We start from the raw sequence: 17,224 nt of genomic DNA, 5'->3' as shown, positions 1-17,224 counted from the left end.
TATTGGAGCCTCAGCGTCAGGATCTGTCCTTCCAGTGAGCACTCAGGGCTGATTTCCTTAGGAATGGATAGGTTTGATCTTTCATTTGATCTGCTTAATTACTGCCACCAGGGGTGGGACCCGATTCCCCAAAGCCTGACACCTGAGGTGGTTGCTTCCCTCTGCCCAATGGCCATGTCGGCCTTGGATGTAGCATGTGTGTGTGGATGCAAACTTGATTTTTGACTCCTGTTGATGACAGGAGTCATCGTCAACTTGCTGATTTCAGTACTTGAACACTGTGGCTGAGATCTAAGGTGCTCTTTAGTGGGGACTTTTGACTCATACTGTTTGAACAGGATTGAGATCACACGGAAAATGCTTCTGAAATTCCCCTTGGTTTCATGGAGAGACTGTGGAGGAGAGACAACAGAAGCATGATGCCAAAGCCCCCTTGGGAACATACAAATAACTTCAAAGTTCTTTGGATCCTGCCCTCTCCGAAACAAACAAACAACAAACCCCTACACTCATTGCCCTAAATCCAACAGTAATTAAAAATTACATAAACTTGATGTGTGTGTGTGTGCAAGAATATGATGGATTTCCCCACTCATCTCAAATTCTTTTCAACCTGTACAAAACAAGCCCCTCAGCCCATCACACCAGGATGTGGCTCTGGTGCTGAGGGAGATTGTTCATTTAAAGTAAACCCAGGAAGAAGAAAAACAAAGAGAAGCAAGGCTCAGGCTGATATAGAAGGAGCATTTCCTCAGCAATAGGTACATAAAAAACTTTACCAGCCAGCGTGACTGCGATTTAAATATTTATGTGTGAGCGTCGGGGAAGAAGAAGAAGTTGCAGAAAGAGAGAGAATCCAATTAGGCAAAGGCTGTGTGCGTCTCCCCCCAAGGATATAATAATACACCCCGTCAGAAAACAAAGCCGTTCTGACGCGCACTCCCCCCCCCCTGCTTCTGTTCCTGCAGACGCCAGCAGTTTGCACAAAAGTTGCCATCAAATGTCACAGCGCTTATGTTTATCCATACCCTCAATTATTTATTTTTTTCATTAACATGCCATAGTAATTGGTGCCGCCCGGTAATTGATTCTCGTTTGCTGCGGAGTAAACTGAAACAAAAAGTCTATTGTCTCCATAAAATGCCACTAGAGCGCGTGTACATTTTCTAGCATTCTCAGCAATGGAAGCCACAGTCTTTTAAAATCTGCTTTGCTTTGTTTTGCATGAATATAACACTGTATGTCTCTCTATGTTTTTACCAAGGCAGCTGATCTTAGTCCTCCCTGTCGCATGACAAATGTCATGTGTGAATCAGAGAATCATAGCTATGGCAAGGCAGCAATTTTATAAACCAGGATGAATTCATGGTCAAATCTGTGGTTGTGAGAACAGGATACTAGACTAGATGAGCCACTGGCCTGATTCAGCAGGCTCTTCTTACATTTTCATCCCTGTATGAATGTATTCCTAGGGATGGTCAACACTGGCTGCATTCAGATATCACAGATATTTACTTTACCTGATAATTTCTGCACTCCATGTGATCTTTCTCACAATGCAAATGCCACTTCTGGAAATGTAGTGGCATTCATTTCCAAGTTGTTTCCAGAAAAGAAAAGAAAAACCAGATTGCAACCCGATTAACTCAGAAAATCACGAGAGTTTGGTGTTGCAAATTCACACAACAAAATATGTAGAGGTGTTCTAAAAGGTAAAGGTAAAGGTACTCCTGAGCATTAGGTCCAGCACGCTCATCTCGCTTTATTGGCCAAGGGAGCCGGCGTACAGCTCCTGGGTCATGTGGCCAGCATGACTAAGCCGCTTCTGGTGAACCAGAGCAGTGCACGGTTTGGGGGTTGCCTCTGATTCTGGTGCAGGACAAACAGGGCTGGCTTTAGCATATGCGCCGCCTGGGTGCAAAGATCCACCCAGTGCCCCCAAATTTAGTTTAAGGGTAAAGGGGACCCCTGACCCTTAGGTCCAGTTGTGCTCGACTCTGGGGTTGCAGTGCTCATCTCGCTTTATTGGCCGAGGGAGCCGGCGTACAGCTTCCAGGTCATGTGGCCAGCATGACTAAGCCGCTTCTGGCGAACCAGAGCAGCGCACGGAAACGGCGTTTACCTTCCCGCCGGAGCGGTACCTATTTATCTACTTGCACTTTGACATGCTTTCAAACTGCTAGCAGGGACCGAGCAACAGGAGCTCACCCTGTCATGGGCATTCGAACCGCCGACCTTCTGATCGGCATGTCCTAGGCTCTGTGGTTTAACCCACAGCGCCACCTGCGTCCCTATTATTATTATTGACGAGAAAAATATGAGGCCTTGCAAGACGTCCCTGAGAGACAGAAACTTGGTTGCTCACTAGGGAGGTCAACTTTAGAGTGTGCACACACAGAGGGGAACACCATGCACACTTGGGGGTGCATTGCGGACACTCGGCGGTTCACCAAAGCACAAATAAGGTTCAGCTTTGGGGCAGATGATGCCATCTGTGGGTGCAACTGGGCTTGCACGCAGCCTGCATTTCCTTACCCTTGCTGGCTGAGTGGGGAAAGAGGCCCTTTCCTTTGTGAAAGATGTGGAGGAAAAAAGCCCTTAGGGAAAACTGGGACTAATCCGATGCTGCTTGAAACTGGCCATCCAGGGCCTTGCAGCCGTTGTCTCTGGGGGTTAAAGGCAGCCTTGCCTGTCTTCTTAATCTCATTTAAACGCAAATAGGAGCAGAACAGGCTCTCCCCTTCCACTCCCCCTCCCTGACCCACTGTGCTACAGACAAGTCGAATGGCTATTTTTCGATGGCGTTCTTGACCCTGCCTCCCTGGAAAGTAAAAGAGAGGGGGAGATAGGAGGCGTTCGTCCTGTTGCAGTCCTCATTTGCTGGGTTTTTGCCAGGGTGCAGAGCCCTGTGCTAATTGAAAGACACGTGTGTGTGTGTCTGTGTGTGTGTGTGTGTGTGTGTGTGTTTCTCAAGCCCTTTCCAGTCCTACACATGAAAGTAGCTTTCACATGCTACATCAAGGTGTGGACAGCATCTGTGCAGGTTTGCTGCACATCTCCCCTCCCTGTTTCCTGCTTTGTCTTTTCCAAAATATCCATTCCAGTTCAATAGTTTTTGAGAGACAAGTGTGGAGGCAGGGGTGGAGGACTCCCTTGCCCTGAATGGGGTAACTGAGCCCCTGAAGGACCAGGTGTGCAGCCTGGGAGTCATTTTGGACTCACAGCTGTCCATGGAGACGCAGGGCAATTCTGTGTCCAGGGCAGCTGTCTACCAGCTCCATCTGCTACGCAGGCTGAGACCCTACCTGCCCGCAGACTGTCTCGCCAGAGTGGTGCATGCTCTGGTTATCTCCCGCTTGGACTACTGCAATGCGCTCTACGTGGGGCTACCTTTGAAGGTGACCCAGAAACTGCAACTAATCCAGAATGTGGCAGCTAGACTGGTGACTGGGAGCAGCCACCGAGACCACATAACACCGGTCTTGAAATACCTACATTGGCTCCCGGTACGTTTCCGAGCACAATTCAAAGTGTTGGTGCAGACCTTGAAAGCCCTAAATGGCCTCAGTCCAGTCACTGGTGGAGGAAGAGGAGGGCGGGGGGAGCGCACCACTCCTGGCAGCATGATCCCAGTGGTGTGCCATTTCAGCTGTACACCTGCCCGCGCTGGGTGCCATGCCACACAGGTGGAACGCCATGCCCCCAGGACGCACGCTACGCCTCTGCGGACAGTGCACCACATCCCCGGGATGCGCGACAGCCCTGCCCTGCCTGCTCTCCGCCACTGAGTCCAGTATACCTGAAGGAGCGTCTCCACCCCCATCGTTCTGCCCGGACACTGAGGTCCAGCGCCGAGGGCCTTCTGGCGGTTCCCTCGCTGCGGGAAGCCAAATTACAGGGGACCAGGCAGAGGGCCTTCTCGATAGTGGCACCCGCCCTGTGGAATGCTCTCCCACCAGACGTCAAAGAGAAAAACAAGTACCAGACTTTTAGAAGACATCTGAAGGCAGCCCTGCTTAGGGAAGCTTTTAATGTTTGATGGTCTATTGTATTTTAATATTTTGTTGGAAGCCACCCAGAGTGGCTGGGGAAACCCAGCCAGATGGGTGGGGTATAAATAATATATTATTATTATTATTATTATTATTATTATTATTATTATTATTGGACGCGGGTGGCGCTGTGGGTTAAACCACAGAGCCTAGGACTTGCCAATCAGAAGGTCGGCAGTTCAAATCCCCGTGACGGGGTGAGCTCCCGTTGCTTGGTCCCTACTCCTGCCAACCTAGCAGTTCAAAAGCACGTCAAAGTGCAAGTAGATCAATAGGTACCGCTCCGGCGGGAAGGTAAACGGCGTTTCAGTGCGCTGCTCTGGTTCACCAGAAGCGGCTTAGTCATGCTGGCCACATGACCTGGAAGCTGTACGCCGGCTCCCTCGGCCAATAAAGCAAGTTGAGCGCCGCAACCCCAGAGTCGGTCACGACTGGACCTAATGGTCAGGGGTTCCTTTACCTTTACCTTACAGGCACGCCAATTGGGAGGGGGTGGCAGGGACTAGGCTCCCCAAATTTCTGAATGAAGGGGACAGGCTCCCTCAAAGTTCTGCACCGGCCATTTGCTTCAGCAGCTGTACAGCACAGAGTTGGGCCTCAGGATGAGGTCGAAGTGCTTGTATGGCAACGCAGGAGGGAGGGAAGACGGATTGTTTTCTTCCAAGATCCCACGTGCCAAAATGGAGTTAGGAAATGTCTCCCCATTTTCATCGGAGAAGAACCTGCCTTCCCTGTTGGCTGTTTCCATTTCCAAACGACAGCCTGAAACGCTCCCAGGAAGATGGCAAATGTTGACTTTGACGGCAGATGCTACAGCGAAAGCTAGAATGAGAGCCACCGGCATATGCTACATTTCCACCAGTAATAATTGCCCCCCAGCAAATGAAGGGAGTGTGTGTGTGGGAAAACAAAGGTTGCAGGCTGCCATCTGCACATTGCCGTGATTTCGTCTTCACTAGCTGCTGGTGGGAGCTTGCCTGCAATTCCGAAATGCGGACAAGAGCTTGGGTGTTGCTGGGGCCTGTCCCCCCCCCCCCCACTTCCAGTATAGCCAAAGAGAACAATTTTGCTCCATGGGATTTCATATGAACACATAAAATTAAATATATGGCTGTATGGTGAAAGATTGCTGTTGTGATTATTAATAAATGTTTTAAGGGGTTGCTTTTAAGAGTAGCTTGCAGGATTAAAACATACAACAAAACCCTTTTAAACCAAAGTCAGCGGTAAACAATAAAGAGGCAGTCGGCACCACAGTAAAAATGGAAAGCGTATTGCTGGTGGTCAACAAAAGAGGTTTAAAGGCTCTCTCAAGGCAAATCTTTTAAAAATGTAGTATAAACACTGACAACTGGGAAACACTGGCCTGTCAGTGCTCCAGTTGGAGAACAGCCTTTGCCAAAGGTGTTGTGGGTTTTGAAGACACTTGAACTCAGGACGCAAGGGAGAAAGGTGCGAAGAGGAAGGCATGCTTGGCAAACCCTCACCGTGATCAACTCCCGCCCAGAAACCAATGTCCCCACTGTGGAAGGATGTGTGGATCCAGAACTGGCCTCCACAGTCACGGACCCATTGTTAAAACTGTGTTTATGGAAGACAATGTTACTCGGCTACGAGTGATCACCAAAGAAGAAGAAAGAATACAATTCAGTAATAAAATGTTGCCAATGGCACATCTGCACCATAAGTTTAAAGCCATAAGTTATAATGGTTCGCCAGTGGTGACTCTCCACTCCCCACAAAGAATCCTGGGAACTGTAGTTTGCTAAGGGCATTGAGAGCTGTTAGGAGACCCCTATTCATCCTTACAGAGCTACAGTTTCCAGAGTGGTTTAACAACCAACCCTTTCCCCCATGGATCTCTTGTAGCTTTTAGGAGGGGAACTAGGGTCTCAGCACCCTTACCTAATCTGGGACACAGGTGGCGCTGTGGTCTAAACCATAGAGCGTCTCGGGCTTCCCAATCGGATGGTCTGCGGTTCTCCCGTTGCTCTGTCCCAGCTCCTGCCAAGCTAGCAGTTTGAAAGCAAGCCAGTGCAAGTAGATAAATAGGTACCGCTGTGAGGGGAAGGTAAATGGCGTTTCCGTGCGCTCTGGCTTCCATCACAGTGTCCCGTTTGGCCAGAAGTGGTTTAGTCCTTGCTGGCCACATGACACAGAAAACTGTCTGTGGACAAACGCCGACTCCCTTGGCCTGAAGTGAGACGAGCACGGCACTGACTGGACTTAACAATCCAGGGGTCCTTTACCTTAGCTTTTACCTTTACTCAGATCAGATCAGGTGAACCCCTTTTGGTACCGTGGATCCTTCCTCCATCTGTAATAATGATAAGGCCTGCCAGACCCAAGACGAAAGGCTTTCCAGAGACAAGGGGCCATGACAAAGAAGGCGCTGTCCTAGAACTCAACTATCTAACTGCTATCAGAGGTGGGCAGGCCAGAGCGCCTGTCGCTGACCTTAACATGCAGGCAGGCTGAGATGAGTGCATAAGAAGGTAAGATGAACCTACTGCTCTGAGCTCTATCAAGAAGAATGCCCAGTGGCCCTGCCATCCTTCCCCAACCCGGTGCCCTCCAGATGCAGTTGGACTCCAATTCCCATGCTTTCCCAAGTTAACGGTATTGCAAATAGATTTGGGGGTTTTAACATGGAAAGGACCATGCTGGTGGGACTCAATCTGGGCTTTGAGCTTCCCAGCCAAGCCTCTATCACTGCACATTTGCACATTTGCGCGAGGGCCCTTCCAGGCTGCCCTAGCCATCTGCCTGAATCCAAGAGAATGAGGGATGTGGGGCCACATTTGTCCTCAGGGCTGTCTTTACCGGGGGTGCAAGGGTGCAGGGCACCTGGGCGCTGAATTCTGGGGGGTGCCAAATGTATACCTACTGTATACCGGTCCCTCTGGATTGGTGGCAGTGAAAAGCAATGGAGTGAAAGTCCCCTCCTCCATCGCTCTGTTACTCTGTAGCGTCAAATATTCCCGACGAGTCAGGAAACAAAAGCAGTTTTTTTCCGCTGTGTTGTTGTTACAGGTGAGCAATCCCCCCTCCAAAAAACCTCAACAACTTTTGAGTTGCCCCCCCCGCAAAAAAGCTCAAAGCTCAACAGCTTTGAGTTTGCCCCTCCTAAAAAAAAAAAAGCTCAATAAAAGTTAATTTGGGGGCAGCTAAACTAAATTTTTTGGGACGCGGGTGGTGCTGTGGGTTAAACCACAGAGCCTAGGACTTGCCAATCAGAAGGTCGGCGGTTCGAATCCCCACGACGGGGTGAGCTTCCCGTTGCTCAGTCCCTGCTCCTGCCAACCTAGGAGTTTGAAAGCACATCAAAAGTGTAAGTAGATAAATAGGTACCGCTCCGGCAGGAAGGTAAACGGCGTTTCCGTGCGCTGCTCTGGTTCGCCAGAAGCGGCTTAGTCATGCTGGCCACATGACCTGGAAGCTGTACACCGGCTCCCTTGGCCAATAAAGCAAGATGAGCACTGCAACTCCAGAGTCGAGCACAACTGGACCTAAGGGTCAGGGGTCCCCTTTACCCTTAAACTAAATTTGGGGGCACTGGGCGGATCTTTGCACCCTGGCGGCGCATATGCTAAAGCCAGCCCTGTTTGTCCTGCACCAGAATCAGAGGCGACCCCCAAACCAGCTAGGGAGACAACTTGCTGTAGCTTTTAGCTCCTCCACAAGCGTTGAATGTGGCTGTTGTCAAACCAGCATCTGTTCAGGGTTGCCCCGAGTCGCCCGGTGACTTCCTGTAACAACTTCATGGTGTGTTCTGGCACCTATTTTTCTCGGGGTGGGGGGTGGAGAATGCTGCCCAGAACTGCAGTGCTGAAGGTCTAAGAATGCTTGATCTCTATTGCCATAAATAGTTCAGCTCTCTCCTCCTTCCCTTTAGGCTCCATCTGAAAGCAGAATAATGATGAGGTCTCTGCATAACCGTTTGGTTATCCGTGCAGCTCTTTTAATCTTCTCTCTGAAGTCGGCCCCTCCTACCTCTTTACCATTTCCCCCTCCTTCCAGCTCTCTTCGATTTCTGATTAAAATATTTAAAACTGGGCAAATGGAAAGGAACTTTAATGTAGGTCAGAACTTGACCCTCAAATATTTGAAGAGCATTACTTTTTAAATCTTGCGGGGGGGGGCGTGCATGGATGTCTGGAGGACGGGAGAGACATGAGGGAGGGTCTATTATTCATAGCGCCGTTTTTCTTTCAAAGCAACTTTAATTTGAAAAGAAGTCTCCATATTTCACTTTATTTTATTTAAAGAAGAATAAGGGCCTGATTTCATGAGGTGCGGTATGAACTGTGCTGGTTAGAGTCATGTATAATTCAGGCTCTGAAATTACAAGTTGGAATCTCTTGTCTTTCAAATGGTAGATTTACATTTCCAGACAGTTACACAGATGAAGTTGAGGGAGCACCGTCAGGCCGCAGAGACTGGCATGGCTCCATTAAAGGCTTCTGGGAAATCGGGTCTTATATTTTAGCGCATTCTGGATAGTCTCCCAGAGGGATGAGAGAGCGGGGGCTGCTTAGCACTTGACGGATTCCTGCCTTCAACAAGAGGAAAAGAGATGGAGGGAAAGCGGCGAATGCGAAATCAAATGCCAAGTGGGATCAAAACCTGAGAGCAACCTCAATTGCCAGGGAACCATAGGAACGGAGGAAGCTGTCTTATACGGAGTCAGACCATTGGTCTGTCAACCTCAGTATTGTCTACTGTGTATTGTCTATTGTCTAGCAGCAGCTCCACAGGGTTTGAGACAGAAGACCCCATACCCTCCAACATTTCTCTGATGAAAATAGGGACGTCCTATTCAACAACAACAACAACAACAACAGGGAATGTCCCAGTCCCTCTAGGTGTCCCTATTTTCCAGGGACAATCTCAGATTTACATAAGCCGTCCTGGTTTCTGATATGATCCTGGAATGTCCTGTTTTTCCTTAGGATGTCCCTATTTTCACCAGAGAAAAGTTGGAGGGTATGGAGCTTTGCCACCCCCAAGCCAAGGAGATAAGTAACTATATTTTTTTTTTATAAGATATTTATTGAAGTTTAACAATTACAGAAAAAAGAAAAACAGACAGTAATAATAAAAAAAGATTACAATACTTCAAAAATAAAGAAAAATACAACACTAAGGTGAAAAAAGAAAAAAAAAGAAAAAAAAGAAAAATCCCAAAAACAATACAACTAAACAATAACATTTAAAAAACATTAACATCCAGTATTTTCATATCATTATCTTTCATTTACTTATTTCCTTGACTTCCTCACGCCTCCCTTTTTGTATTCTATTTCATAATAGTTCCAGCAAGTCCTTTCCCTGTTTCTCAAATTTTGTTCCTTAATTTATCTTAACACAATTTGACCTTAAATTTTACACTTTAACCCATTAACAGTCCATTTTTACTTAATTCTTTGTAACCTTTCTGCTAAGACCATGTAAATCCATTCCAGCATCTTTCTAACATTCATTAATTTTACAGTGTTTTTTTAAGTATACTTTAAATTTTTTCCAATCTTCTTCCATCGACTCTTCTCCCTGGTCTTGGATTCTGCCAGTCATTTCCACCATTTCCATGTAGTCCATCAGTTTCATCTGCCATTCTTCCCTGGTGGGTAGATCTTGCGTCTTCCAGTACTTTGCAATAAGTATTCTTGCTGCTGTTGTGGCATACATAAAAAATATTCTGTCTTTCTTTGGCACCAATTGGCCAACCATGCCCAGGAGAAAGGCCTCTGGTTTCTTCAGGAAGGTATATTTAAATACCTTCTTCATTTCATTATAGATCATCTCCCAGAATGCCTTAATATTTGGGCATGTCCACCAAAGGTGAAAGAAAGTACCTTCTGTCTCCTTACATTTCCAGCATTTATTATCAGGCAAATGGTAAATTTTTGCAAGCTTGACTGGTGTTATGTACCACCTATAGATCATTTTCATTAAATTCTCTTTTAAGGCATTACATGCCGTAAATTTCATACCAGTGGTCCATAACTGTTCCCAGTCAGCCATCTTAATATTATGTCCAACATCTTGTGCCCATTTAATCATAGTAGATTTCACCGTTTCATCTTGAGTATTCCATTTCAACAGCAAGTTATACATTCTTGACAAATTCTTAACTTTAGAATCTAACAGTTCTGTTTCCAATTTTGATTTTTCCACTTGGAAACCTATTTTTTTGTCCAAATTATATGCCTCCATTATTTGATAGTAATGGAGCCAATCTCGCACTTTATTTTTTTAATTTTTCAAAACTCTGCAATTTTAGTCTGTCTCCCTCTTGTTCCAAAATTTCCCAATATAAGATAAGTAACTATACAACCTACAGAAGACATCTGAAGGCAGCCTTTTATGGGGAAGGTTTTTTTAAAAAAAATGTTTAATGTTCTATTATGTTTTTATATATGTTGGTAGCCACCTAGAGTGGCTGGAGCAACCCAGTCAGAACAACAACAACAACAACAACAACAACAACAACAACAACAACAACTGAATAGGACATCCCTATTTTCATCAGGGGATGCGGGTGGCGCTGTGAGTTAAACCACAGAGCCTAGGACTTGCCGATCAGAAGGTCGGTGGTTCGAATCCCCGCGACGGGGTGAGCTCCCGTTGCTTGGTCCCTGCTCCTGCCAACCTAGCAGTTCAAAAGCATGTCAAAGTGCAAGTAGATAAATAGGTACCGCTCCAGCGGGAAGGTAAACGCCGTTTCCGTGCGCTGCTCTGGTTCGCCAGAAGCGGCCTGGTCATTCTGGCCATATGATCCGGAAGCTGTACGCCGGCTCCCTCGGCCAATAAAGCGAGATGAGTGCCTCAACCCCAGAGTCGGCCACAACTGGACCTAATGGTCAGGGGTCCCTTTACCTTTATTTTCATCAGAGAAATGTTGGAGGGTATGAGAGCTGTGTCTTCAGCATAATGAAGCTGGCAGATATGCCTCTGCAGGGAGTAAATTCCACAACTGAGCGGCTTCCACAGACAACGGCCTTTTCCCAGGAGTTTCCTCTCAGCGCCCAGAGTTCATTCAGGAAACCACGATTGTTTAAAGTGGTATGATTGTGCTGTAAATGTGCAATGTAGATGGTGCTTCTTGGGCTCACAGCCTCTCTGTACCCGGGCGCAAGGAAAGCTGGCCCATTGCCTCTGGGCAGGAATCTCCTGCTTAAGCAGAATTCTGTTTCCAGCCTGCCCAGCTGATGACCCAAGAAACTGAACACAGTCGACCAGCACATCTGCCGTGGTCTCCCAGATGTTTGACAAAGGAGCACAGGAAGCTATCTCATACGGAACCCGCTCATTGGTCCCTGTAGCTCATTATTGCCTACAATAACTTGGCTCTCCAGGACTAGAGAAAGGCATCTACTTTGAGATGCCAGGAACTGAACATAGCTGTCAAGCATCCCTTATTTGGCGGGACAGTCCCTTATCCCAGCGCCATGTCCCGCTGCTGTCCCTTATTGATGATGTCCCTTAAATAAGCTACTGAAGGTAATGGGGCCCTTTCTATGTCCAGCTGTCCTTTGTCAACAACAAATTGTTGCTGTTTTTTTGTGTTGAATATATGCTATACGGTAATTTATGGACCTAATAGGTATCTAAAGCCATTTGCACGCAACAAAATATGTATTTTATCAAAGTAATTGTTGATCCCTTATTTTGGCTACTGATCCCTTATTTTCGAGGCTGCTGGTCCCTTATTTTCAAATTTGTAAGGTGACAGCTATGGAACTGAACCTGGGGCCTTCTGCATGCAAAGGAACTTCCTTACTGCCGAGCTACAGCCCATCCCCCAGCGCTTGCCATGTTAATGCAGTTGACAGGAAGATGACAGTAGGAAAAGCAGGTTCAGTGACCCTTCAACAGTGGGCTGCCCTACATGCCTGGTGGGCTGCAGTTGGCTCTGCGGGTCAAAAGTTGTAACGCTTATAGGTATTTGTTGGGCTTTAATAGAATTCTAATGGGACCCATCTATCATGGAAAAATGCATTCTCGGTCTATTACAAGCTAGGCTTGTTCAGCACCTTTTGGATCACTGTGGACTCTTCGTCTCTCATTGGTTCTCCCCGCCCCCTTCCTTGCTCCCCTCCTTTCCATTGTCCTAATTCTCCTCTTGATAATTTCCTGCCTACGTTGACCTTGAAGCATCTTCTCCTGTGGGCAAACGCCTTGATGGATGGTGCTGTGATACATAGATCAAAAACTCTTTGCCTTCCATGCTGAGACAACGGGAAAAAAGTAATTTCCCTCCACCTGCTGCCACCCGATCCATTCTTCCTATTGCCAGAGGATGCTCGTCTTTAGAAGACTTTGGGGACATTTTAAGCAATTGACTCTCTTTTCCACAGAACAGATTAACACACATGCACACAAACACACACAAAAAGAGGTCTGCATGACGTATTTTTTGCAGGTGGGTTGATTGTGTAGGAAATTCATTAGCTCAGTGGTAGCAGGTCTACTTCAATCCCCAGCATGTGAAGGACATCCGTGAAGGATAAGACTATCAATGGTACTGGTTTTGATGATTACATGTTACCAGGGATCATAACTAGGAGTGTGCTATTTCACTCATGTCCTTCTTGTGGGTTTCCCACACGTCATAGTTTGAATAAAGCTATAACAGGATATATCAGAGCCAGCATGGTGTAGTGGTTAAGAGCAGTGGACTCGTAATCTGGTGAACCGGGTTTGCTTCCCCGCTCCTCCACATGCAGCTGTTGGGTGACCTTGGGCTTGTCACACTTCTCTGAAGTCTCTCAGCCCCACTCACCTCACAGAGTGTTTGTTGTGGGGGAGGAAGGGAAAGGAGATTGTTAGCCGCTTTGAGACTCCTTAAGGGGAGTGAAAGGCAGGATATCAAGTCCAAACTCCTCCTCCTCCTCCTCCTCTTCTTCTTCTTCTTCATCTTACAATTAGTCAAATTGAGATCACACTAATAACTTCGTGTAATGGGAATTTCCTCATTGTAATAGTGTAGCAAGTGACCCACTGTAGAGTCCAAGGGTCATGCAGTCCAACCTCCTGCATTGCAGGAATCTCAGCTAAATCATCCAGGACAGAGGGGCATCCAACCTCTGCTTAAAAACCTGCAAGGAAGGAGAGCCCACAGTCTCCCAAGAGAGACTACTCTACTGTCAAACAGCTCTTACTGTCAGAAAGTTCTTCTTGATGTTTAATCACAATCTCCTTCCCTGTAACTTGAAGCCATTGTTTTGAATCCTACCCTCTGGAGAAAGAGAAAACAAACTTGTTCCATCCTCCATGGGACAGCCCTTTAGATAGTTGAAGACAGCTATCATATCACCTCTCTGTCTCTTCTTTTCCAGGCTAAACATACCCAGCTCCTTCAACCGTTCCTTGTAAGGCTTAGTTTCCAGACCCTTGATCATCTTGGTCGCCCTCCTCTGCACATATTCCAGTTTGTCAACATCCTTCTTAAATTGGAGTGCCCAGAACTGGACACAGTATTCCAAGTGTGGTCTGACAAAGGCAGAATAGAGTAGTACTATTAATTCCCTTGATCTGGACACTATACTAGAATAGCGTTATTCTTTGTTTGTTTGTTTGTTTGTTTGTTTGTTTGCTGCTGCTGCACCATACTGTTGACTCATGTTCAGCTTGTGATTCACTAAAACCCCCAAAATCCTTTTCACATGTACTACTGACAAGCCGTGTTTTCCCCGTGTTATATTTGTGAAGCTGATTATTCCTGCCTAAGTGCAAAGCCTGACATTTATCCCTACTGAAATTCGTTTTGTTAGTTTAGACCCATTTCTTCAATCTGTTAAGGTCATCTTGAATCCCGTTTTTGTCTTCTTCTTTCTGTCCAGAAACTGAGAGCCCATAACACCCATAACAAACAGTAATATTATAAGAGGAACAGAGTACACATGAAAACATGAGTATATCCACAGTGTCTTCAGACTCATTTGGCAAAGTCATAGGTGCATGACAAAAGAGAGCCAGTGTGGTGTAGTGGTTAAGAGCGGTGGACTCGTAATCTGGTGAACCGGGTTCGCTTCCCCGTTCCTCCACATGCAGCTGCTGGGTGACCTTGAGCTAGTCACACTTCTCTGAAGTCTCTCAGCCTCACTCACCTCACAGAGTGTTTGTTGTGGGGGAGGAAGGGAAAGGAGAATGTTAGCCGCTTTGAGACTCCTTCGGGTAGTGATAAAGCGGGATATCAAATCCAAACTCTTCTTCTTCTTCTTCAACTGTGGCCAGAGAACATAATAGCTGCTTGAAGGAGAAGCAAGGAGGCTGTAACTAAATGGAAGAACATTTGCATGCAGAAGGTTTCAAGTTCAATGCCTGGCATCTCGAGTTGGGCCGGGAGAGATTCCCTGAGAGATTCAGAGAGCTTCTGGTCAGAGTAGACAATGCTGAGCTAGATGAACCAGCCATCTGACTCATAATAAGGCAGCTTCCTATGTTTCTATACGCTCCTATCAATTCCTGTGGAACAAGAATCAGCAATGAATTCACTTAAACGTTTACATACCTCAATGTTATGCTTCCGTCTTTGCATTGCGCTTTACTGCTGTGACCTTTCAGAGTTTGATTTTTCTCCTGCTATTGGCTTTATACCATTCATATTTTATGCAGAAGGCAAAACGTAGCAGAGCTTCCAGGCGTTTTCTATATCCCCGAGGTGCTGGCTTTCATTACAGCTTAGCATGGAAAGGCAGATCAGGCTCACATGATGTGCTCTTCCCTGAAACCCTCTGCTTGCTCTAGAAACCTCTCTGATCCTGATGAGCTGGGAGGCTGATGTAACCTCTTTGGGTAAAGTAGGAGAAGTGAAACAATTGAATAAACAGTAATTCATTATTGATGAATTGTTGGAAAGTCGTAGGCAGTGGGGGATGAGGTCAAAGCAGAACAAAGGATTTAATCACTAAGTGGGATGTGTTGGAAACAAAGTCAAAGGAATAGGAGTGAGGAATAAGATGCACAAGGCCAACGAGAGGCCTTGGAAAACTGCTATCTAAGGATGTGTCCTTGGGGACATGTTGAAAGGGTTCAGAAGGGTATTTCATATGCTTGTGGACCTATGCTTTGTTGTTGTTGTTGTTTAGTCGTGTCCGACTCTTCGTGACCCCCTGGACCAGAGCACACCAGGCACTCCTGTCTTCCACTGCCTCCTGCAGTTTGGTCAAACTCATGCTGGTAGCTTCGAGAACACTGTCCAACCATCTCGTCCTCTGTCATCCCCTTCTCCTTGTCTCCTCTATCCTTCCCAACATCAGGGTCTTTTCCAGGGAATCTTCTCTTCTCATGAGGTGGCCAAAGTATTGGAGCCTCAGCTTCAGGATCTGTCCTTCCAGTGAGCACTCAGGGCTGATTTCCTTCAGAATGGAGAGGTTTGATCTTCTTGCAGTCCATGGGACTCTCAAGACTCTCCTCCAACACCATAATTCAAAAGCATCCATTCTTCAGCGATCAGCCTTCTTTATGGTCCAACTCTCACTTCCATACATCACTACTGGGAAAACCATAGCTTTAACTATACGGACCTTGGACCTATGCTACAACCCTAGAAAGCTGTAGAGCAGTCTTTCTCAACCTGTGGGTCCTCAGATGTTGTTGAACTACAACTCCCAGCACCCCTAGCTAGCAAGACCACAGCTCAGGGATGATGGGAGTTGTAGTCCAACAACATCTGGGGACCCACAGGTTGAGAACCGCTGCTGTAGAGAAATGCAAAGGACCCCTGAGCACAAGGGGAATCTGGGAGGCAAGCAGGTACAACCAGCAGTCTAGTATCCCATTTTGTTGCCCTTCCATTTTGAGAGTGTAAGAAAGGACTTCTTATATTCTCAGAGATGGATATAAGTGACGTGCTAATTAAAAATTTCCTAAAATGCTACTCAAGGCCAGTGAGATCTCAGTGATGCCCAGAAAATCCTGGTTTCTGTCTTATGCCATTCAGAGACTTTGGCGTCCATTTCCTATGGACTCGATTATTAGATTCCTAGGCAGAGATTTAAGGTAGCTGGGTTAAATTTCCGTTACCCTAGTCTTGAGCCCATGGGATACAGTCAGCTATAAATAATCTGATCGAATTAATAAATGGAAGGATCCAGTTGCTTATTACCTTTTCAAGGACATAGGAAGTTATAAATGTCAGCAGCCAGGGTTCATATTTCTGGGGCAATGATGAATTTTTAATCCTTTGTCCAATGCTTAATGTATTTTGGTACTTAACTTTCCTACGTGTCATACAGTGGGCAAACAATTACATTGAAGGCTATTTGGTTTAAGCTTGCCGATAAAAGGAAGGTAAGCGGAGTTTCCGCTTTGGGTCTTTGAAGCTGGGCAGGCTTCCGGCTTCTGATTGTTGGTGAGTTTCCTCATGGAGTTCAGGACACTTTCAGCTAGAGAAAGTGGGGATCTAAGCATTGTGCCACATCTGACAGCACATACATAGAAAGGCATGGGGGAAATTGTAAGAGATATCTTTCCCCTGAAAACCCAGCAAACCTGGATCTGGGTATCTTCCAAGAAAGTGCAAGATACAGTGGTACCTCGGGTTAAGTACTTAATTTGTTTTGGAGGTCCGTACTTAACCTGAAACTGTTCTTAACCTGAAGCACCACTTTAGCTAATGGGGCCTCCTGTGGCTGCCGCGCCGCCAGAGCATGTTTTCTGTTCTCATCCTGAAGCAAAGTTCTTAACCTGAAGCACTATTTCTGGGCTAGCGGAGTCTGTAACCTGAAACGTATGTAACCTGAAGTGTATGTAACCCAAGGTGCCACTGTATTCTGCTTCTCATTGGCTTTTGGTGGCCCCAGATATAGCGTGATGATGTGAGATGAAGGTGATTTAATCAATGCACTTGGAACTTGATGATTTTAGGTTATTGTTACCTGGGCGTTTGGGATGTCATAAATCAAAGAAATAATGAAACACCACTTCCACAACAAAAAACCCATGCTGGATGTTGCTCACAAAAGCAACACTCTATTCCGAACTTAAAAATGGAAAGCGTAACGCTGGTGGTCAACAAAAGAGGTTTAAAGACTGTCTCAAGGCAAATCTAAAAAAATGTAGTATAAACACTGACAACTGGGAAACACTGGCCTGCGAGCGCTCCACTTGGAGAACAGCCTTTACCAAAGGTGTCATGGGCTTTGAAGAAGCTCAAACTCAGGACG

At 46.4% G+C, this 17,224-nt stretch overlaps 1 protein-coding gene and 1 long non-coding RNA gene across 4 annotated transcripts in view; one reads left to right on the top strand and one right to left on the bottom strand.

Annotated features, from left to right (window-relative positions):
- Positions 1-17,224, top strand: part of NKAIN4 (sodium/potassium transporting ATPase interacting 4) — a gene marked incomplete at its 3' end in the record, with an annotated part of 105,621 nt that overhangs the window by 63,902 nt on the left and 24,495 nt on the right. The window lies entirely within an intron of this gene.
- Positions 7,243-17,224, bottom strand: part of LOC310764852 — a 292,721-nt gene continuing 282,739 nt past the window's right edge. Inside the window, exon 3 of the long non-coding RNA XR_014549277.1 lies at positions 7,243-7,356. This is a non-coding gene — a long non-coding RNA (uncharacterized lncRNA). The remainder of the gene's footprint in view (positions 7,357-17,224) is intronic.

The sequence above is a fragment of the Podarcis filfolensis genome, assembly GCF_964270895.1.
Source record: "Podarcis filfolensis genome assembly, chromosome: 6".
NCBI classification, from domain to species: domain Eukaryota; kingdom Metazoa; phylum Chordata; class Lepidosauria; order Squamata; family Lacertidae; genus Podarcis; species Podarcis filfolensis.
Note: the sequence above shows the minus strand (reverse complement) of the source record. Positions and strands in the feature narration are given on the sequence as shown.